The sequence below is a fragment of the Electrona antarctica genome, assembly GCF_951216825.1.
Source record: "Electrona antarctica genome assembly, chromosome: 23".
In the NCBI taxonomy this organism is placed as follows: Eukaryota; Metazoa; Chordata; class Actinopteri; order Myctophiformes; family Myctophidae; genus Electrona; species Electrona antarctica.
Genome location: NC_136804.1, coordinates 114,670 through 122,500, shown reverse-complemented (window position 1 = coordinate 122,500; position 7,831 = coordinate 114,670). Strand labels below are relative to the sequence as shown.

The window sequence follows — 7,831 nt, the reverse complement described above, 5'->3', positions numbered from 1 at the left end:
CCCCTCCACCCCATGTTTCATCTGAATACCACGTGTCACCATGGTAACCTGTGTGAACGGCGGGCGAGCATCCAGAGAGAGAGAGAGAGAGAGAGAGAGAGAGAGAGAGAGAGAGAGAGAGAGAGAGAGAGAGAGAGAGAGAGAGAGAGAGAGAGAGAGAGAGAGAGAGAGAGAGCCAGTGGTTGAAAGTATTATATTCACTCGAGTACTGCACTTAAGCACAATTTTGAGGTAATTTTGTTGCGAGCTTCTATATCAGCTATTTTCGAACAGCCACGTCAAATGTAATTCCTAGTCTACTCCTATATAATTCCAAGTGCTTGTCAGAGGTGGGGGTCCCCAGTGGGGGGGTTTGTCTGCAAGCAAATGAGCAGACAAAACTGGACCTCAAACACTAGAATATTTGAAATTGGTAATATATCTGAAATTGTATTTTTGAGCTGAAGAGAAAAGGAGACCCCCTGTGACTGAACAAAGAATGCACTTATAAACTTCATTTCTTTCTTTCTTTCTTTCTTTCTTTCTTTCTTTCTTTCTCTTTCTTTCTTTCTTTCTTTTTTTTTGTAACCAAAAAATTTGGTTAACGGGTAAGGGGTTCCCGTACTGAATGGGTTAGAGCATGATTCAAATTTGAAATTGTTGCCTTATTTATATAGGTTTTCAATGGTACCCCAACGTACAACCCCTGAATTTACCATGATCCAAAATTTGTATAATAATCAATTTTTAATATGTTATTTGGATTGACCCTAAAGATCATAAAAAACCTTGAACGATTATTATTGCAATTTCTTTTGGGTCAAATCTTAGATTTGCTGAGAACTGGAGGAAGTGATAAAAGGAGGAAGTACTTTGTGAACTACATGTGTTACTTTGAGATTAGAGATTATGAGTGTCCGTCCACATACCATACGTATATTATTACAAAATGCAATGACAAGGTATGATACATGTTCAACTGTCTGTTACACAACGTTTGGAAATATTTCATTATCACACATACAGATCAAAGACACTCTACCCAAGGGCCATATAAAGGCAGATGAACCCCTCAACCGTTAGACACAATACGTAGACCTTACAATACAGCGTTGAGTCTGCAGAAAGGTATGGTATAGAGGTCATTTTTGCAACAATATACTCTATTCATTAATGCTAGAGAGGCATACTGAAGGGCAACGATACATGACGATTTGCATGAGAAGCTAACATTATTTGTCATGATGTGTTTGGTTCTGGATTGCAGGATGAAGGGCCTTGCGACTGCCGTTGTGCTAATGGTGCTGCTGGGTGTATTGATGCCTGATCTAGTGGACGCTCGACGTGGACGTAAAGAAGGTAAAACACCCACAAACATGCATTGGGCTTAATTAAAGCCCAAATATACTTGCAAACAATGCGATTGACCTTTTTTTCCACCACAAGTTTTAGGAGTAGCGACTAGTTGCATGGGTGAGGTTTGGGCTTTAGGTATGGATATGTCAGTGTCGAAAACTACTGAGATGGCTGAAATAGTCAGCATCCATCTGTACCTGTAGAATGTTAGAACGTATTCGGCACTGCATGGACATTTCAAATGCATTGTTACCATATCTCAGCTCAGTCTTTCGGTGCATCTTTTCAAAGCATTTATTTCATTACAGGATATTATTATGGATATACAGTAGCATAATGTGCTACTGTATATCAATAATATTATTATTGTGTACACGCCTTGCTTTCATAATATGATCACTATTTAGTAGTTAGTCTACTGCTTTGCACTCTCCATGCAGCATGATGTTAGTTGTAAATTATACAGCTAATTAATTATAATTCATTGATAGCTTCAAACCTATTGTATTTTAACATATATCAGATCATAACAGTGCTTTGTGGAGATGATAATTGTTTTTGTCTTGTGTTGTAGATAATCGTGCAGTCACTTTAAGGCGTTCAGACATTGGCAGGATGTTTGACAAGTAAGGACTCTTTAATACTACTACTACTACTACTACTACTACTACTACTACTACTACTACTACTATACTACTACTACTATTACAGTGCAAGTACAATAATGTATTACTACAATTTGCAATTAAGCAGTCACTCTTAGTCTTAACCCATTTAAGGACTGAGTCCAGATTCTACAAATGTATATATTCTAATCATGACAGTTTTCTGTTTTCATGTTTCTATATCAGTGGTTCTCAAACTATTTAATGTCAATGACCCCAGAAAGTATATATAATTGGCCGCCGACCCGCATCTGAAAATATGTTGTTCCAGGGACCCCCCGAGAAGCAAAGACTTGAGTTAGCATTTTATGTAGACATAGCACAATATATATATATGCATAGTTTCATTATATAGATATTCCAATTCCGAAATTGCAAATTGTTAGAATCCATTTATTGTTTTTGTTGTCATGTCAAATAATAAAAGTCCTCAATGTGAATGGCCTCCTTCCTCAGGTACGGCGTGACCATCCCAGAGTACAACGTTGGAGGCATACGGCGCATCAAGACCGTCCAGAGTGGACGTAGCCGACGTAGCCGTCCTAGCCGACGTAGCCGTATACGTAGGTGTCGTCCTTGGGAATATCGCTGCCGCCGCATTCGTGCTCCGACAACCCAGACACCCGGACACTAAGGGCTCTATTTTTGCCCATGCTAAACCCCTTATGCCTAAACGTTACGATTTTGAACTAGCCAATTTACATCGACACGTTGTGAGCTTGTATTGGCTTAATGGCTTGTATTGATTGGCTATCTTAACTATTCAAAAATGTTTTTCAAAATAGTAAAACAAAAAAAAGTAGTTTAGGGATAAGGGGTTCAGCATGGACACAGGCCTCTGTGTGCAGGAGGGAGTGTGTTGAGAAGGGACATAAGCCAGGGTTTTGTTTGATGGGTGTCAATTTATAGAACATGAATAAAAAGAGATATGGTATAGAGGGAAAAGAATATATCCACCTTTAACCTCGCCAAGGTACTGGGGCTCCTTATGTGTGTGCCTTGCTTCCTCCAGGCAGTGTTGCCATGTCTGCTTACTTATTATAAGCAACCTTTGACTTGTTTTTTCTGTAAAGTCACTTGCAAATAAATTATTGGTAGTTGCTGGTTGCTGGTTTTTTGGGCATGATTCTAAAGTGTACAGTAGTTGCTTATTTGGGTTTGCTTCCTAATGTTGTTTAAACCATTGGTTCCAACATTTCACGTCAAGGAACAATATGTAATTGTCCACAGACATATCCATCTGAAAATATGTTGTGCCTTTTTATTAAAATGTTTAAAAAAATATTCAAAATATTTCGATTTATTCTCAATGTGTTTTTAAATAACAGATGTACAACCTCACAATGTGTCCGAGTTGGTAACACAGTAGAGCCAACAGTGGTGGAAAAAGTACTCAATTGTTTTACTTAAATAAAAGTACCAATACTGCAATTTAGAACTACTTTCTTACAAGTAAAAGTACGGAATTGAAAATGTACTTGAGTAAAAGTACAAAAGTATCGGCATCAAAATGTACTAAAAGTACTACAAGTAAATGTATTCATATTGCAGAATGTCCCATTTCACAAGTTCAAAATGTGTAGAAAATCTATTGAAAATAGCCGATCTACAAGCTCTCAATGCGTTGTGTTGCGTTGCGACGCATTGAGAGCTTGTAGATCGGCTATTTTCAAATGGCCGAAATGTATCTAGGGTTGAAGTGGTTAATGTATGTTTTCTAATCAAAATTAAAATCGCCAAAGTAACTAGTAACTGAAGTTTTCAAATAGTGAAGTAAAAGTACAAATTTTGGCTCTGAGATGTAGTGGAGTACTGGAAATTGAAAATACTCAAGTAAAGTACAAATACCTCGAAATTGTACTTAAGTACAGTATTTAAGTAAAAGTACTTAGTTACTTTCCACCACTGAGAGCAACTATACTGTAGGATTGTACTGTGTCCCCTGAGCACGTATACAGCAAGCCTTCATGGACCTGCATGTCAGACTGGATGGTGGCTAATGGCTATTAAAAAAATGAAAAATGTTAAATGACTATACATATGACTATACATTGATTGTGCTTTACACACATACATGGCGTACGTAGGATACCATGCAAGGCACCGACCTGCTCACCCTGAGCCACTGCCGCCCCTCTGGTGAACGGGTACATGGAGATAGTGGGACAATTGAGTAGGAGGAGAAATGATGGATTCATCTTCTCCACAGGGAAATAGTATTTGATTAATTCATTATTTGATATATTTATTTCGGAAATACAATAAACATAGACTGTCTTTTGAACTGGTAGTCATGAAGGTTTATTATGAGGGACATTCGATGGACTAATTAGCTTGGATGTAACAACAGTTCATTTTGTACTGCATAATGAAAGCTTTGTTAAGCGTGCAAAGACCATGCAGCATGATTGGATAATTGTAAACAAACATGTAGGTATTTCTGGGTAGAATGTATACGTATGTTTTCATCATATGAAATCAAGGAGAACATTAGCCAAATGGTCTGATTCTCAACCTGTCGATATTCAAAATAAGATTACATATTTCTTATAGTCAATAACAATATAATATGTGTCCTGTTCTTCTAGAAATAATGAATAATACATGTCTCTTAAAGGGATAGTTCTTCTTTTTTTTTTTACTTAAGCTGTATGAAATACTTATCATTAATATAGTGGTTGCAACTGTATTAATTGATTGCCCGAGGGGAGTTCTGCTCTGGTTTTGGTGAAAAATTAAGTAGTTCCGGTCATTTTGTGGGGGGCACAGGGGGCCATGCATTAAAAATCTGAAACATCTGAACAGGAATAATGGCTACAGGAGTGCAGAACACAATGCTCTACAGCAGGGGTGGGCAACTTTGACGATGGAGAGGGCCACTATATTTCCACACTCACTCCCTTAGAGCCATGTATTATACTGTCGTAAAACAAAAATAGTCGGTCTACAAGCTCAAAACGCATCGCAGCAGCTTGTAGATCGACTATTTTTGCTACATTCGAATTGAAATCTTTAATTATTTTTTGCTATTTTTGAATTGGAATCCCGAAAATTAACATTTTTTATTTAAAATGCCTTTAATTATACTTGTGTTGAGCATTGAGCTGCTCATTTAGACTGAAGTAAATTAAAGCAGGTCATGTTTGCATGTTGTGGAATTGTAACAGCTGAAACCAATAATATATCAGTATTAAGTGAAGGTGGGGGCCGCATGTGGCCCCCGGGCCGCCAGTTGCCCACCCCTGCTCTACAGTCTACACAGTAAAATAGGTAGCCTATTATAACTCTGAGATTGACCGTAGGCTACAAATCTAAACAATTGGGACCCCCTTATAGTGTTACATTTGTACAATGGCATAGTTAAATTAACTAATTAATTATACCTCTGCCTGAATTAGCCTACTTTTTTTTGCAGCCATTTCCAGAAATCTTGTTTTCTAATTGAGTTGTGTCCCACATGTGAAGCATGTGGCCCAGTTAATCAAGAGATAAAGTAGGCTAGGCCGGCCTCCTCCTTTTGGTCACTTCTCTCCAATTCAAACTCTCCGGTCTCCACCCACCAGTGGTTCCCAAACTTTTTCATGTCAAGGACCCCCAAATTGACACTAAATAGCCCCCATTTGAAAAGATATGCCATGATTTTTAGGGCTCTAGCGGTGATTTTCAACCCGTTTAATTTCAAGGACCCGCAGTTTGACATGCATTAGTCTATGGACCCCCATTTAATGGCATTTCTATCTCTGTGACCCCCGATTTATATTGTAAAATCAATGCTAATTTAACTCTGAGAGCGTACAAATGGAACCAAATGTTACGTTAGGGTCCATTTGGTTCCATTTGTACACTCTCTGAGTTACAGACCCATAAGAGTCCCTTTGGTTCCAAATGATCATTTAGCTGGGTCCCCCCTGGAACTCCCTCAAGGACCCCTGGGGATCCCAGGGGTCCCAGGGGTCGTTCCCACTTTGGGAACGACCACTTTGGGAACGACCAGTGGTGTAAAAGACTACATTTACTCAAATTGACAGCTGTACTTTGTTTTTGAGATATGTGTACTTTACTTGAGTATTTCCAATTTCCGATACTTTTACTTCTACTCCACAACATCTCAGAGGCAAATATTGTACTTTTACTCCACTATACAATTATTTGAAAACTTTAATTACTTTGTAGATTTGTATTGTTATTACAAAATATACATTAACCACTTCAATATATAGGCCTATAATATACATTTCGGCCATTTGAAAATAGCTGATCTACAAGCTCACAATGCATCAATTCGTGATGCGACACATTGTGAGCTTGTAGAACGGTATTAGATTATAGGAATTTGGCTCGTTGAGCTAGGTTGACACAATACACCTGGAAGCAACAGTGAAGAAATATTTACAATTATTTTTATTTTACTCTATTTACTCAAGTTACAATTTACAATTCATTTTTTGTCATCAAAGTTTTTTATTGATTTTACAATTTACAATTCAGGCATTTAGCAGATGCTCTATCCAGAGCGACTTATACAGTACGCAAGAACTGAGAACTTTTAATTTACTATTTCCATTTTTTCTACACCCGTACATCTCCGAGGGCATCGAGTGGCAAAGCAACTTGCAAAGTGAGTTTAACAAAGTTTAATGTTGTTTAATGCAATCCGATATGACTTCTCTGTTTGGATGTATGGGCTGTCAAGGCCAGAAAGTATAGTTTTTAGCCACTCAGTAGGCATTTTTGGTTTTGAGCTTGTAGATCGACTATTTTTGCTACGACAGTATAATACATGGCTCTAAAGTAGGCTAATTCAGGCAGAGGTATAATTAATTAGTTAATGTAACTATGCCATTGTACAAATGTAACACTATAAGGGGGTCCCAATTGTTTAGATTTGTAGCCTACGGTCAATCTCAGAGTTATAATAGGCTACCTATTTTACTGTGTAGACTGTAGAGCAGGGGTGGGCAACTGGCGGCCCGGGGGCCACATGTGGCCCCCACCTTCACTGATATATTATTGGTTTCAGCTGTTACAATTCCACAACATGCAAACATGACCTGCTTTAATTTACTTCAGTCTAAATTAGCAGCTCAATGCTCAACACAAGTATAATTAAAGGCATTTTAAATTAAAAATGTTAATTTTCAGGATTCCAATTCAAAAATAGCAAAAAAGATTTAAATTCGAATGTAGCAAAAATAGTCGATGTACAAGCTGCTGCGACGCGTTTTGAGCTTGTAGACCGACTATTTTTGCTACGACAGTATAATACATGGCTCTAAGGGAGTGAGTGTGGAAATATAGTGGCCCTCTCCATCGTCAAAGTTGCCCACCCCTGCTGTAGAGCATTGTGTTCTGCACTCCTGTAGCCATTATTCCTGTTCAGATGTTTCAGATAGCCTATTAAAGAAAGGCTAATTGATATTTTTTGGTTACAAAAGAAAAAGAAAGAAAGAAAGAAAGAAAGAAAGAAAGAAAGAAAGAAAGAAAGAAAGAAAGAAAGAAAGAAAGAAAGAAATGAAGTTTATAAGTGCATTCTTTGTTCAGTCACAGGGGGTCTCCTTTTCTCTTCAGCTCAAAAATACATTTTCAGATATATTGCAATTTCAAATATTCTAGTGTTTGAGGTCCAGTTTTGTCTGCTCATTTGCTTGCAGACAAACCCCCCCACTGGGGACCCCCACCTCTAACAAGCACTTGGAATTATATCAAATACAAAATTCAATCAAGAATCATAAGGATGCTCAGAGTCCTTATGATACTAAAATGTAACGTGCTTAAAGAAGCTAGGAACTATTATACAAGATGCAACATATACAGTACACTAGAGGCTGGTA

At 37.8% G+C, this 7,831-nt stretch overlaps 1 long non-coding RNA gene across 1 annotated transcript; it reads left to right on the top strand.

Annotated features, from left to right (window-relative positions):
• The first annotated feature begins 1,010 nt into the window (after positions 1 to 1,010).
• Positions 1,011 to 3,277, top strand: LOC306916685. Its single transcript, XR_013789015.1, has 4 exons — positions 1,011 to 1,107; positions 1,247 to 1,338; positions 1,910 to 1,961; positions 2,457 to 3,277. It is a non-coding gene; the product is annotated as an uncharacterized lncRNA (long non-coding RNA).
• Positions 3,278 to 7,831: the final 4,554 nt, after the last annotated feature.